At 38.7% G+C, this 15,278-nt stretch overlaps 1 long non-coding RNA gene and 4 pseudogenes across 1 annotated transcript; 1 reads left to right on the plus strand and 4 right to left on the minus strand.

The window, feature by feature from the left end:
• Nucleotides 1–175: 175 nt before the first annotated feature.
• On the minus strand, nucleotides 176–1,594 carry LOC120152962 (annotated as a pseudogene).
• A 1,106-nt stretch (nucleotides 1,595–2,700) lies between these two features.
• On the minus strand, nucleotides 2,701–3,687 carry LOC120152973 (annotated as a pseudogene).
• Nucleotides 3,688–7,015: 3,328 nt separating this feature from the next.
• Nucleotides 7,016–10,270, plus strand: LOC120157761 (annotated as a pseudogene).
• LOC120157770 lies at nucleotides 7,369–8,213 on the minus strand. The gene is made up of 2 exons (XR_005519163.1): nucleotides 8,130–8,213; nucleotides 7,369–7,537 (listed from the first exon to the last, which is right to left on the minus strand). It is a non-coding gene; the product is annotated as an uncharacterized LOC120157770 (long non-coding RNA).
• Nucleotides 10,271–10,839: 569 nt separating the features above from the next.
• Nucleotides 10,840–12,724, minus strand: LOC120157750 (annotated as a pseudogene).
• Nucleotides 12,725–15,278: the final 2,554 nt, after the last annotated feature.

Below are 15,278 nucleotides of genomic sequence, written 5' to 3' on the forward strand. Positions count from 1 at the left end.
TCTTATTGTACAGCCTATTAGCACTTGATCTGACTAAAATGCAATTTGAATAACATGACACTTACCTAATCATTTTTACTTGCTTCAACCACAGGGTACAATAAAAGGGAGTTATTTAAACATACATTAGGAGTAGGAAGCATGTGAATCGTGTTCAACAATCTTTTCACAGGACTTATTTAGAGATCATCCCTGTTATATATTCTAACTACTGAACACACGGTGGATGGTAAGGAATGGGAATCAGGTGCAGTTCTCTTTTTCTTCTAATAGAAACACCAGGTTTCAGCCATGTCCAGATCTTCAGTTTTCATTCCATTTGGGAGTTTCCAATCAAAATGGTAGAGTAATTTTGCAAGGGTAAGTTCAACAACAGCCATACCATATGACATGCCAGTACATATCCTCCTTCCAGAGCCAAAGGGAATATATTCAAAGTTCAATCCTTTATAGTCGACTGAACTATCGATGAATCTTCCTGGATCGAACCTGTCGGCTTCATTCCAGTAGTTGGAATCTCTTCCGATTGCCCATGCATTAACAATCACTTTGGTCTTGGCTGGTATCTCATATCCATTAATCTCACATCTCTCGGTGTTTTCTTGGAAGTAGCAGAGTGAGAGGAGGGTGTAATCTTAGAGTTTCCTTGATAACTAACTTCAAGTAATTCAATTCGTGAAGCTTTGATTCGTTGACGTCGCTGGCTCCATCGTAGACTCGCCTCACCTCGACTTGTGCTTTTTCCAAGATTCTAGGATTTTTCATCATTTCCGACATTGCCCATTCTACTGTAGTTGAAGTTGTATCGGTTGCAGCCATGAGCAAGTCCTGAAAACCAGTTCAGATTAGTTAAACTACAAAACAAATTTGTACAACTAAATAATGTCGAAGCTTGAAGTACAAAATCACGAACCAGGATAACAGCTTTGATGTTGTCATTTGTTAAGGGAAATTTAAGGTCTCCATGATCTTGAAGATTCAAAAGAACATCAACTAGATCATCTGCTACATCATCGCTGTCCTTTGGATTTGCAATTCTACCTCTATGTTCTTCAATGATGCGTTCAAGCATTACGTCTAATTCATGGTGAAGCCTCTCAAGTTTTGTTCTCATACCACTGATCACATGAAGCACTTTGACTGAAGGAAACAGATCAGCAATACTAAAACCATCTAAAGCTTCCACAACTTTCCTCTCAACTGAAATGAAAGCGCCATGTTGCTTACATCTTCCGAATAAAGTGGATGTCAAAATGATACTGTATGACAAGTTGCATAACATTTCCCAAGGTTGATTTCCAAACCTGTATTGGAAGAGATGGATCTAATAAAACTTGAAAGCTCCTCTTCTCTGATCAATCGGAACGATTGTACGCGTTTGTACTTAACAACTCCAACGCGCAAACCTTCCGGAGCTGCCTCCAGCAGGCTCCGTATGGTGCAAAAGCAATATCTGAACAATTATACCATATGATCTCTGCAACAAGGCGAAAGGGCTGTTAGCAAAATTGATATCATGTGTTTTCAACACCTCTCTAGCAGCCTCCGGAGAAGAAACGACAACGTATGGTAATTCACCAAGTTGTAGGTGCATCACGGGACCATGTCTTTTGGCTAATTCCGCCAAGCGTTGATGGGGAAGACGGAGAAAAAAGTTCTCATTTCTTGTTAATTTATACTGGTTTCAGATCTTGGTACCTGCTTGCTGTCAAAACTGTCATTTTTTTACTGATACAAGTTCGAAAACCTCGCATCATAATTATTACTAAATCAAATAATTTAGTGCTAAGTATCGGCAGTATTATTAAATTTTATAATTAGGGTTAACCACGTTTAAGAAATGATAGGAGTAGGTAGTTGTCATTTCAAAACTTTATTTCTCTACTACTATAGAATTTATTTATACATGTTTCACGTGAATAAAATTCGATTTAGAGACCATATTGATTTTTTTATAAAAGTTTGAGGCAAGTATCATTAAATAAAAAAATTATTATTACAATGATTTAAATTTGTGCAAGTTAAGTTAAAAATCTAGATACCATATTTCTTTATTTTTTGAATTTTTAAAAACAATTTTAATGAAAATGCTGAAAATATATCTTTTACGTTTTCATATTTTCACTTATTCTTTTAATTTTACAACAAAACATGTTTTCTTCAACTTTTTCTATTTTCTAAAAAAATGAAAATAAAAATGAAAATAGTAAATATTTTATAAAACCAAATGGACTATAAGCTTCTTAAACCGAGGCTGAATTATATTTACAAGGAATAAAGACTGGATAAACTATATGGATCGTCCCTTATGTTTTCGGTTTGTTCAATTTTAGTTAATAAAATAGTTTTGGTCATTTATTAGTTCAAATTTAGTTCTTATTCACCATGAATAGAACTTCCATAACCACCACCTTCATGTCCATATCCACGGTGAACCAAAACGACCAGAATAACCAAATAAAAACCACCACCAAACCCCCCCCCACCTTCACCACCATAATGTCCAAATCTACTGCGAAAACCTCCAAAAGATCATGTTTGATGGTTTCTCTCGAGTCTTGTAATTTTCAAGTGTGTTACGGTAGTTGTGTTTTGTAACTTTTTTAGTGGGATAAATCTCAAGCTATGTTACACGAACTAGAGTGTGTGTTGTGGATAATCACCGTATCATGACACAGCTATGATGGATAATCACCGTATCATTTAGATTCTTTAACTGGAAATGATGGAGACAAGATAAGCTAGAATCAGGCACAGCTACTAACTCTCGAAAGAGCCAACTCCGATGTCCTGAAATGCACTTCAGTGCCTGTGCTGGAGGGATGCTGGGAAGGGTAGTCCCATCATTACTATCAACAGCAGTTCTGAATTCACAACAGCCGTTGTCTTGTTGAAAGCCTGCACCTTTCTAACAATCCCACCAGAAAAGAATGCGATCCCAAGAACAAATAACAAGTTTGACAAAACTGAACCCAGCAATGATAGCTGAACTACACGTAGCCTTCCGGTTCAAAGTGTATAAATCGATACAATAAGTTCCGTTGCATTTCCGAATGTAGCATTCAGCATACCCCCAACTGCAAATTTCATTCCAAAATTTAAGTGCATATACATATAAATATATATATACACACATATATATAAAAGTATACATTACCTGTAGGTCCACTGTAAAACGCCAACTGCCTGTAATAAGAGGAGAGCAATGAAAATGTTAGCTGCTTAAACCGAGGCTGAGCTATATTTACAGGGAATAAAGATAATATATGAATCCTTACTCTGTAGTATAACTCAACCGCTCTGCCAATGGCATTATACCCAGTAAAACCAAGAAAAAGACCCAGCCCTGTGAATTAATGTGAACCAACTGATCAGCTAGGAAAGACATTGATGCAACAACAGTAGTTATGTGTAATAAAATAAACAAGTAAAACTCACGTCTCGATTGGTCTTTTTCTGGACAAGGATTGCTAGAGGTTCGAAGGGAATCAGCACATTGAATTTCTTCGACAAAACTACAGTGTATATACTCTTATATATGACAGATCCCATATGTTCTTCCAATCGTACAGAAAATGCTTGAACTCGTCGCTGTTCGGCTTCGGCTTCCGTTGCTTCTCGAACTTCAGTGTCGTCGTAATCAACAACATGAACGTACCTTTCGTCTCCGGGTTCCTTCTCATTCATGAACTCAATGCAATGCAACATGCCACGTTCAACTTGCAGAGCAGATTTACCACCTCAAAAACTAAAAGCCAAAGTTGATACAATACAACGCGAACATAAGCCATAAGATAATGAACATGAAACAGCCACAAAAGGAAAGAAGGACCACCCAGGGGGGAAAAACTGAAAAAATGCCGAGAACAGCACGCAAGGGCCACATAAGGCAATCTTGAAAAAAGCTAAGGACAAACCATAGGTCCGCAACACTGCATAATAGGGAAGCGCAGAGGAAAGCAGAAGACTCCAGGCAGAGACATCAACACAGAGCGCATAAATATGCAAACAAACACCACCGTTACAGCAAAATACTTTATTATTTAATCAAGTCCACGGGCGTCCGAATATCCACCCAGACAGAGATAAACGAGGGTGATGAGGTTTGTGGATAATTATTTTAATCAAGTTCACGTGCATGTGAAGGTACCACCATCCAACATTTATAAAAAAACTTCAACTCGGTTCAATTGTATATATCGAATTTCGATTCTGATTTAACCATACACATAAAAACTAAAAGATAAGAAAGTATTTGTTTAGTAATTAACAAGCACTAAATATTAGCTAAGTAAGCTGTGATGAAATGACTGTTGCATCAGCTGTAGTTGCATCAGATGTATCTGCAAATTTGATTAGTCAGTTAAAGCATGTATGCATCATGAATGGGCATGGGCATAGGCATGGCCCATGTGTTCAATTCTAATAATGTAACAAACCAGGAGGAAGGATCTTCATGTACAAAGTTGCCTGCAGCCACTAGGGATAGCAGAAAGTAGCATTAGACCTTTCAAGTAATTAGAAGTTCCTTCCTGCAAATTGCAAATGCAAACATGTATGTCATCACTGTCATTCCATACATACATACATACATACATTCATACCTGCATTATGATAGCTACAAATAGAAGAGTCATGAACAGAGTTGCTGTCTCAAAAGGGAATCTATGCCATATTGATAAAAGCAGTAACAAAAAATGTTAAAACATATGCATATATAGCCAAAAAGAGAAACTAAGGCCATCTCACAAAAGGAAGCTAATGAATCTAAATGATAAGTGGTTCGCACGCGCGTACACTCCTGCTTTCGAACCTGCCCAATACCTTTAGTCTCCAGTTTATTGTACTCTAATAAAGTGGATTAATTTTTGAGTAAATTACTCGTTTAGTATCTAAATTATCAATTTTGGTCTGTTTTAGTACCTAAACTTTTAGTTTTTCAAAATAATACCTAAAGTTTAGTTTTATTTCATTTTAGTACTCGTTCAAAATTTAACATTAAATTTTGAAAAAATTGAAAGTTTAGACCAAAACTGATAGTTTAGGTACTAAATGCGTTAAATTGTAACTGCATAGTACTAAAATGAAACGAAAACTAAATGTTAGTTTTGATTTAAAAAATGAAAGTTTAAGTACTAAAATGAATCAAAACTGATAGTGTAGGTACTAAATGCGTAGTTTACCCTAATTTTTTTTCCAGCCACATCACCGATTCACCACTTGTAATGCTAACGGTTTAATGGTATGATTGACAAAATCGGAAGATTAGTGGTCAAAATGAAATATGCACATAATTAAGTGGTCATAGTTAAAGGTTATCCTAATTTGTCAGATACAGTACATTAGGTGGATAATACAAAGAGTATATTAATCTAACGGCTAGGAAAGAATTGATCAACTGATCCCTAACTTTGGATAATTATTTTTCTTCTACCTCTACCTCCAGGTTTCAAGTTCAACATCCCAATACCCAAAACAAAAACCCTTCCATTTTCTCCCATTTCTTTTATCCCTCTCTTAATCTCCCAATCAAAGCCTTTGCAAATCCCACTATTCCAGTTCAGTTACCCAATCCAACAGCACCAAAGTTCTCTGCTTTATTAAGTATTTTGTGCAAGTAACATTTCTCTCTGTCTCTGTTTATATCTTAAATCTTCTCTGGGTTCTCATCGCATGTAACTCAGTTGTAGTTTCGAAGATTTCTTTGTATTTTTATTGTATAAGAATAAGAAAATAATCCGAGAGAGAGAGAGAGAGAGAGAGAGTGACTTAACAGACAGAGAAAGATTTACTTTTCATTACATGGGGAAATCAGGTGGTAGGAAAAAGAAGGGTAGATCGACCCAGGTTTCCGTTGATAATCATTCTAGTAATACTAATGCACATGCTAATGGTGGTGTTGATTTAGACTCTTCTATATTTTTGAAAAGAGCCCATGAACTCAAAGAGGAAGGCAATAAGAGTTTCAGAATAAGGATTACGTGGCTGCCCTTAAACACTATGATGCTCTTAAGCTTATCCCCAAAACACCCCGACCGAGCTGTCTTTCACAGCAACCGAGCCGCTTGCTTGATGCAAATGAAACCCCTGATTATGACACCGTGATTGCTGAGTGTAATATGGCTCTTCAGGTTCCCTCGGTTCTCCCGAGCACTTCTTAGGAGGCGAGGGCTTCGAGGCTATTAGGAAGTATGAAATGGCGATGCAGGATATGCAGCTTTGTTGGGGGATGACCCCAATCACAAGGATGCTTTGGAGATTGCGAGGAGGTTAAGGACTGCATTGGGTACTCTCCAGGAGGCTCAGCAAGACCTCCAGAGCCGTCCTCCCCTGCACTCGGGGCTTCTGCTGTTACCGAGGCTGAACCTGAAGAGCCATATTACATGGGGAATTAGGTGGTAGGAAAAAGAAGGGCTCAGCAAGACCTCCAGAGCCGTCCCTCCCCGGCTGCACTCGGGGCTTCTGCTGTTACCGAGGCTGAACCTGAAGAGCCATATTACATGGGGAAATTAGGTGGTAGGAAAAAGAAGGGTAGTTCGAACCAGGTTTCCGTTGATAATCATTCTAGTAATACTAGTGCACATGCTAATGGTGGTGTTGATTTAGACTCTTCTATATTTTTGAAAAGAGCCCATGAACTCAAAGAGGAAGGCAATAAGAGGTTTCAGAATAAGGATTACGTGGCTGCCCTTAAACTATGATGATGCTCTTAAGCACCGTGATTGCTGATTGCTGAGTGTATATGGCTCTTCAGGTTCAGCCTCGGTTCTCCCGAGCACTTCTTAGGAGGGAGAGGGCTTTCGAGGCTATTAGGAAGTATGAAATGGCGATGCAGGATGTGCAGCTTTTGTTGGGGGATGACCCCAATCACAAGGATGCTTTGGAGATTGCGAGGAGATTAAGGACTGCATTGGGTACTCTCCAGGAGGCTCAGCAAGACCTCCAGAGCCGTCCCTCCCCGGCTGCACTCGGGGCTTCTGCTGTTACCGAGGCTGAACCTGAAGAGCCATATTACATGGGGAAATTAGGTGGTAGGAAAAAGAAGGGTAGTTCGAACCAGGTTTCCGTTGATAATCATTCTAGTAATACTAGTGCACATGCTAATGGTGGTGTTGATTTAGACTCTTCTATATTTTTGAAAAGAGCCCATGAACTCAAAGAGGAAGGCAATAAGAGGTTTCAGAATAGGGATTACGTGGCTGCCCTTAAACACTATGATGATGCTCTTAAGCTTATCCCCAAAACACACCCCGACCGAGCTGTCTTTCACAGCAACCGAGCCGCTTGCTTGATGCAAATGAAACCCGCTGATTATGACACCGTGATTGCTGAGTGTAATATGGCTCTTCAGGTTCAGCCTCGGTTCTCCCGAGCACTTCTTAGGAGGGCGAGGGCTTTCGAAGCTATTAGGAAGTATGAAATGGCGATGCAGGATGTGCAGCTTTTGTTGGGGGATGACCCCAATCACAAGGATGCTTTGGAGATTGCGAGGAGATTAAGGACTGCATTGGGTACTCTCCAGGAGGCTCAGCAAGACCTCCAGAGCCGTCCCTCCCCGGCTGCACTCGGGGCTTCTGCTGTTACCGAGGCTGAACCTGAAGAGCCATATTACATGGGGAAATCAGGTGGTAGGAAAAGAAGGGTAGTTCGAACCAGGTTTCCGTTGATAATCATTCTAGTAATACTAGTGCACATGCTAATGGTGGTGTTGATTTAGACTCTCTATTTTTGAAAAGAGCCCATGAACTCAAAGAGGAAGGCAATAAGAGGTTTCAGAATAGGGATTACGTGGCTGCCCTTAAACACTATGATGATGCTCTTAAGCTTATCCCCAAAACACACCCCGACCGAGCTGTCTTTCACAGCAACCGAGCCGCTTGCTTGATGCAAATGAAACCCGCTGATTATGACACCGTGATGCTGAGTGTAATATGGCTCTTCAGGTTCAGCCTCGGTTCTCCCGAGCACTTCTTAGGAGGGCGAGGGCTTTCGAAGCTATTAGGAAGTATGAAATGGCGATGCAGGATGTGCAGCTTTTGTTGGGGGATGACCCCAATCACAAGGATGCTTTGGAGATTGCGAGGAGATTAAGGACTGCATTGGGTACTCTCCAGGAGGCTCAGCAAGACCTCCAGAGCCGTCCCTCCCCGGCTGCACTCGGGGCTTCTGCTGTTCGTGGTGCCCCAATCGCTGGCCTTGGGCCTTGCTTACCTGCTCGCCCGGTGCCTAAGAAAGCCTCTTCACCTCCAGGAGGATCAGTTGGATCACCAAATAATAAGTTGGAGAAGATCCAAATGAATGCAGCAGCTAAAAACGGCACTGATAACAAGGCCCAGTTTCCAAGACTTGTGCTGAAGCCCTCAAGTGGTTCTTTGAAAGCAACTGATAATATGAATAAGGTTGGCCCGAGAAAGTAGTCTATTTCATCTCCTGTTCATGGGCAAGTTCAGCAGGCGGTAATTCAACAGAGGCCTTTGAAACTTGTTTACGATCATGATATAAGGCTTTCCCAAATGCCAGTTAATTGTAGCTTCAAAGTGTTGAGAGAGATCGTGAGAAAACGGTTTCCTTCATCCAAATCAGTGTTGATCAAATACAAGGATAATGATGGAGATTTGGTTACTATTACATGCACGACAGAACTCAGGTTGGCAGAATCTTCTGTAGATGGTCTTATTCCTTCAGAACCAGAAGCAGATAAAACCAGTGGATTTGGGATGTTGAGGTTACACATTGTTGAGGTGAGTCCGGAGCAGGAGCCGCCGTTACCAGAAGAAGAGGAAGAGAAGCCTTTGGAGAGTGAGGGAGCCAAGGCTGATGAAAGTGGGTCTCACTCGTCTCTTGGTGATAGCGTGTCATAAGGTGTCGATACCGAAATTGAAAAGACAGAGAAAGAAGCTTCGAAGGAAAAAGTAAGGGCGTCAGAAGATCCGGAGTGCAAGGAAGTTGAGATGGATGACTGGCTTTCTGAGTTCGCTCAGCTTTTCTGCACTCATGTAGATATTGACCCTGATGCTCATATCGAATTGCATGAGCTTTGAATGGAGCTCTGTCGGGTTGCTCTCGAGGAGACAGCTACTAGCCTGAAGATATGTTGTTGTTTAGGGTTGTTTGTGGCTGCTTTTGGTGTTATGTTTATGTTGTGGGTGGCTCTCAGGTTGTATCTTGTATTTTTTAATGATTAATGAAATCTTAAGGCACTCTTTTCCTCCCGCCGATTAAGGAGCTTATCTATAAGTTCCTTTAATCATGAAGGAGGTTTTTAACGAGGCCTTCAATTCCTATAAAAAAAACATCTTTGACAAAGCTGCTACCAAATTCCAAGAGGTGGCTGCTTTAGCCTTCATTAATTGGGGAAATGCTCATATGTGTGCTGCAAGGAAACGTATTCCCCTTGACGAGTCTGCTGGCAAGGAGGTAGTTTCAGCACAGCTTCAAGTGGCCTATGACTGGGTTAGGGAAAAGTATTCTTTGGCCCGGGAGAAGTATGCCAAAGCGCTCTTAATCAAGCCGGACTTTTATGAAGGGCTGCTGGCACTGGGACAGCAGCAATTTGAAATGGCCAAACTTAACTGGTCTTTTGCACTTGCAAAGAAAATAGATCTCTCAAGCTAGGATCCTTCCGAGACATTTCAACTTTTTGACAGTGCTGAAGAGAAGATGAAAGCTGCTACAGAAATGTGGGAGAAGTTGGAGCAGCAGAAAGCAAATGAGTTGAAAGATCCGAACTCAATCAAGGAGGATTTGTCTAAGAGGAGGAAGAAACCTGGAACTGCTGCAGAAGGTGAGCTCCCAGGAAGTCAGGGTTAGCTTTCACCTGAGGAAGCAGCTGAACAAGTAGCTGTAATGAGATCACAATACATCTTTTCTGGGGCAACATGCTCTTTGAACGATCCCAAGCTGAATGCAAATTAGGAATGGATGGTTGGAAAAGTCATCTGGATACCGCCGTTGAGCGCTTCAAGCTTGCTGGAGCTTCTGAAGTTGACATTTCTACGGTTTTGAAGAACCATTGCTCAAATGCAGATGCCATCAAGGAAATGTAAAGAAAGGTGCTGGTGAAGTAGAGAGTAGCGAGGTCAATCAAACATCTAAAGAGCAAAAGAGTTAATGTTTTCCATCTCTTTGATGCTTTAGTTAATGGGAGTGCATTTAAGATTTTTTCCCTTTCAAATGGATATTTGAGTCCATTATTGAATGAGTAGTGTATCTGAAAGATTTTTGGTTTTAAGGTTTCTGTTTTAAGCTTTAAAGTAACCCCACTTTTGGGGGTTATAACTAAACTCCATCTGAATACCAATGAATTTTTCACCTATGCAATATTATGCGACGAGTTCATGAAATTGGCATGAATGGAACTACACAATATTCTTTTATGTTATGGGCTTTTGAACCTCAGGCTGAGTCAAGGGTCAGCCTGTTGCAATTTGTAATTACCAACAACATAAGAGGAGCAGAAAAAAAAGGATCCTAATAATATTCCCTCCACATTCCCATTCCAGTTCCATCAAATTATTCTTATTCCCACCATTGCTCCCCTCTCATTCTCTCCATATTCGTCTTCATTTTCAGAGATTCCAAGCAATGCTACGGAAAATATTCGATTGTCACCGGCCGCCATGTGAGTACATACTGTTGAAACTCTATTTCTGCTATCCATGTGATGATTGTGCTGAGTTTTTAGCTCTGGTTTTGCTCTTCATACACATGATATGGCATGATATATGGATAATGGAGTCCTCTTATGACTTGTCTGAGCTGGATATATAAACTATTTTACTTTGTTTGTGTTTGTTATATCAGTACAAATTTATATAACTTGAGAATTGTAACAGTTTTAGCCAAATCATGTAGCATTCCTGAAATTCTGATTACAAGGATAGTATGTTCTTGTCAAAGGAAACCAATACATATGTACATGTACATGTACACAAGAATTCCATACATGTATATGTACATGAAATACATGAATTTCATACGAACAAAAGAATCATCTTTACAAATTTGATCCCACACACTACAATCTTCATCGATGCTACGAAGTACCATTGACTTTAACTTTGTTTATCATTGGTACAGTCTTAGAATCCTTTCCAGGTATTTAGAACTTCATGGAATAAGTCAGCTATCAGCTCCCTGTCTGCACATTGCATGAAAGCATTAAAATCATCTTGAATATCATATATCTTGCCGAATTTCACGAGATATCGCATGCAACTGGACTTTAGTTTTGGCAGTTGGTATAAAGCTGCATTTTGGAGTCTCTCGAGTACATTCTTTATGTCAATATCTTCCAGCAGACTCTCATGGCATGCCTCTTTCAAGTCTGAGATATCATACTTATCAGCTGCCCGGAGTAGAGCCAGCCGGTGGGCCAAAAATTCTTCGTGTTTGATGTTTCCATAAATGTAACACAATAACACCCGACAAGCTTCGATTGACATGTCGGATATGTTTATGGTTGAGAATTCTTTTTCTTGCAGGTTTATGAGAAAACATGCTGTGGAAAACAGGCGACCATGCAGAAAGAACAGCACGATGAGCTCCGATGCTTCCATTCGAAGCATTAATAACAATATCCGTTTGGATGCCTTGTGTTAACATCCGACTGAGACATGCAAGAGCCGTTGCATTTGTTTGGTTTTGCGTTAATCCGTCAGACCAAATGGAGCAAGGTTCCCCACCCTGTGAATCAACACCGAACTTTTAACTGTTAATTCAGGTATGATACTATTAACTAACCCCAATTCCTATTATCTTTTACATGATCGAGTATTACATTCGGAGATGCAGTCTTGAGATCGAGAAATTCGACGTCAATAATGAATTTCCCCGTCAAAGGAACATTGATCGGCCAGACGAAATCTTCGCTGCTCTTCAGCTGCTTGTCTGTTATCTCTACAATCAGAGAGACAAATAGAACTGGAAAAAATTAAGCATCAAAGACCGCGAACCATCTGAATTTATACTCATAAAAAACACTACCTGGATGAGTGAAAGATTTCCGATCTCCAGCTGAGCAGACAACACGGATAACGAAGGATGCAATTGGGGGATTATCTCTCGTTAGATTCGATACTTCTGGGTATAATTTAACATACAGAACCCTGTTCTTCTCCACCGACAAGTGCCTTCAATCCGCATAAAGCAAGGTATAAGAACTTGGTTCCAATAAACAACAAAAAATTCTAGGAAACTCTGAAAAACAGTTAACAAAAACAAGGTCTTTTATCCAAGTTAATTTTCATTGATTCCTTTGTTTTTTGAATCTTTGTAAAGGAAAAACAAAGAATGAGAGTTCACGTACCAGCTCCAGTTGCCGATCTTGAAAGGATCGGACTTGCGGTAAGTGCAAGAGGCAAGATTATCTATCCTCCATTGAGCGAGACGAGCGGTGGTTTCCACTCCATATGCAGACTGGTTCATCCTAGGCAAAGCCAGGGACGTGATCTCATGGATGCAATCAAATATCCCCTCGAAAAAATGGTCCCTTGCCTTTCCCAGGTTTACTGTTGCTACACCGCATAAATTACCTGAGAAACTGCCGAGAAAACTAAAGAAACGAAAAAGAAAAACACCCACTTCTCTCTTTTGCCTGTAAAGAACACTGATGTTTGGTTCAGATATGGCAAGGGTTGTTGTGGGTTGGTGTTACTTTGATTCGACGGAAGTAGCAAAGATGGAATTGGGAAGAAGAGAGGAGAAGATAAATGTTTGTTGGATGAGGGAAGGGTACGTGGGGATTATTTATTGGTGAACTTGGAGTGCAGGGGTCGTCGGTTCATGGAGTAAGAGACATATACCTGTTAGCTTTTTCAAAGGTTATTTTATTGAGTAAACTACTCTTTTCGTCACTCAATTTTGACAATTTCAAAGCTTTTTAAAAATCTAATTTGATCACTTACTTTTAAATTTTTCGTTTCTGATCACCTGTATGTTAAATTTTTAGAGTTTTAATTTCATCTCATGTTATCATTCTTCGGCATCCGATCTAATCACTTTAGACAATGACGAACTTACTTCATCGTCCTCTACTACTTTATCAATGTTATTTTCTTAAAATATCTTTAAAATTCGCTAAACTTCAACCAAAATTCAAAGAAAAATGATAGTGATCTACAATCTCCATCGTGCAATTATTGTAGAATTAAGGTATATTACTTGCTCCTACTTCCCCTCTCTCCTTGCCTTTGGGATTGGGAAAAAGACTCTCCAACATTGTTAAATAAATAGCGGTGGAGTGACAAAATATAACAATGTTAAAGTTGAGTGGTTAAATTAAAAAGTTTGTAAGTTTAACGACCAAAAGAAGAATATAATCTGAGTTGAATTTTAAAATTTGAAGTTTATTCTATTTTATTTTTGAGTAAACTATAAAAATATTCACTAAACTTTTAAGTTGTTTGCATTTGGTCATCAAACGTTTAAAACTTACAATATGATATTAAACTTTTCATTCACTTTTATTACGACCACTTATGTTAAAAAATATTGACATGACACTAATCTTGAGGTCGTGGGATCGAGTCCCATAGAGGGCGTTTCATAATTCGGAGGTCTCCTACGAAAGCTGCTCTCAACCTAGTGTTGGGGACAGTCTACTTTCTTACCTCCTCTTATCCTATTACATATGAGAACAAGCGGCATTAGGGTTATCTCCTTCCTTGGAAATCTTAAAGTTTGTGTTCTTTTATGGGGTTGTGTTCAAATGTTGGACTGAATTTGTGGAGCTTTGAGTTGAAGCAAAGCATCAAATTCTAATGCCAATGCTAATGATTTGCCATGTGTGGGCTTGGTGTTTTTTTGTTTGGAAGTTAATTAACAAATCCTCATTGCTTGCACCCAATTCGACTTCTTATGCTTTGCTTATTTGCTTCCTTTCCACGTGATTGAACCTATCATGCTAAGAAGGATAGCTTTTTGGATCTAATTATAATACATGACAACAGTGGTGGATTCAGGAAAAAATTTCATGGTGGGTACATATGTGTTAATAACAAAAACAATTATATGGAGTGGATACAAATAAAATTTTAGGGTGGACACTTCCTGTAAAATAAACAACTAACATAAAGAAATTCAGATTTCAAAGTGGACACTTTCAGTAAAATAAACAATTAATATTAAAAAATCAGATTTCAAGATGGACATGTGATCACCCTAAGTTTGGTTCACGGAATGTAAGATTAACAGTGAGAATAAAAGATTACCAGGGAATAGGATCACTGGGAATGTTGTATTTTGTGTATGGTTGGTTTAGCATGAATGTAAGATTACTTTGTTTGGTTAAAAAAATAAAAGATTATTGGAATATATATTTAATCAAATTGTCCTTTTTATATATTTGTTTTTTTAACAAGTTGGAAAATATTTATATATTTTCTTTAAAAAATTTAAATTCATAAAATTTATATAATTTTTTTTACAAAATTGAAAATATAAAAAGGTTTAATGAAAGCGTAAAATTTTATTTAAACCCCTTAACTTTATATAAAATTTTAATTATAAATTTCTTTTGTAAACTAAAATAGTTTAAAAATAAATTTGTAATTTAACATTCATAGAATTTTTAATATTCAATTACAGAATAAAAATATTTTTGAAAAAAAATAAGGGCATTTTAGTCAAAAATGCCGGTAATCCAATAATACCTAAGGGAATGGGGGATAATGACATTCTCGGTAATATATCCCAAAAAATCCACTATTGGTAATAAAACATTACTAATAATGAGATTACCGGCCAACCAAACGAGAGAATGTAGATTATATTCCCATAGGAATCTCACACCCCGAACCAAACAACCGCTAAGTTGTATGTACATCCGCCACTACATGACAAATCCATTTCTTTTAGTGTAAATAAACCCATCGCCCCAAGGACAGATGAACTAATAAAAACTTCCTTTAGCTTTCAACACATCAAAGATCCCGATGCTTTATCTCTCCATATTTATTAATCAAAATCAGTAGGGTCTAATTGTGATTTTGGTCCTTCTGCTAGGTTGAAAATTTTATATCTAATCCCTCTGTCCCCCTTGATTAAAGGGTGCAATTATAGTTTTAGCTCTTAAACACGAAATAACAATTAAAAGGAAATCCGCAAAAATAACTTATACCATTACTTTGGAACAAAATTCTCCTGCCCCTATTCTGTGCCTCTTTAGGTGCTCTACCCTAAACAGAAAAGTCATTGGAATGAAATAAGGAACAAGAAAATAAAGAACAAAGTTAACTAGGGATGGCCACGGCTCGGTTTGAGTCGGATTTAAATGTAGG

The sequence above is a fragment of the Hibiscus syriacus genome, unplaced genomic scaffold (genome assembly GCF_006381635.1).
Source record: "Hibiscus syriacus cultivar Baekdansim isolate YM2019G1 unplaced genomic scaffold, ASM638163v2 tig00002840_pilon, whole genome shotgun sequence".
Classification (NCBI taxonomy): Eukaryota; Viridiplantae; Streptophyta; class Magnoliopsida; order Malvales; family Malvaceae; genus Hibiscus; species Hibiscus syriacus.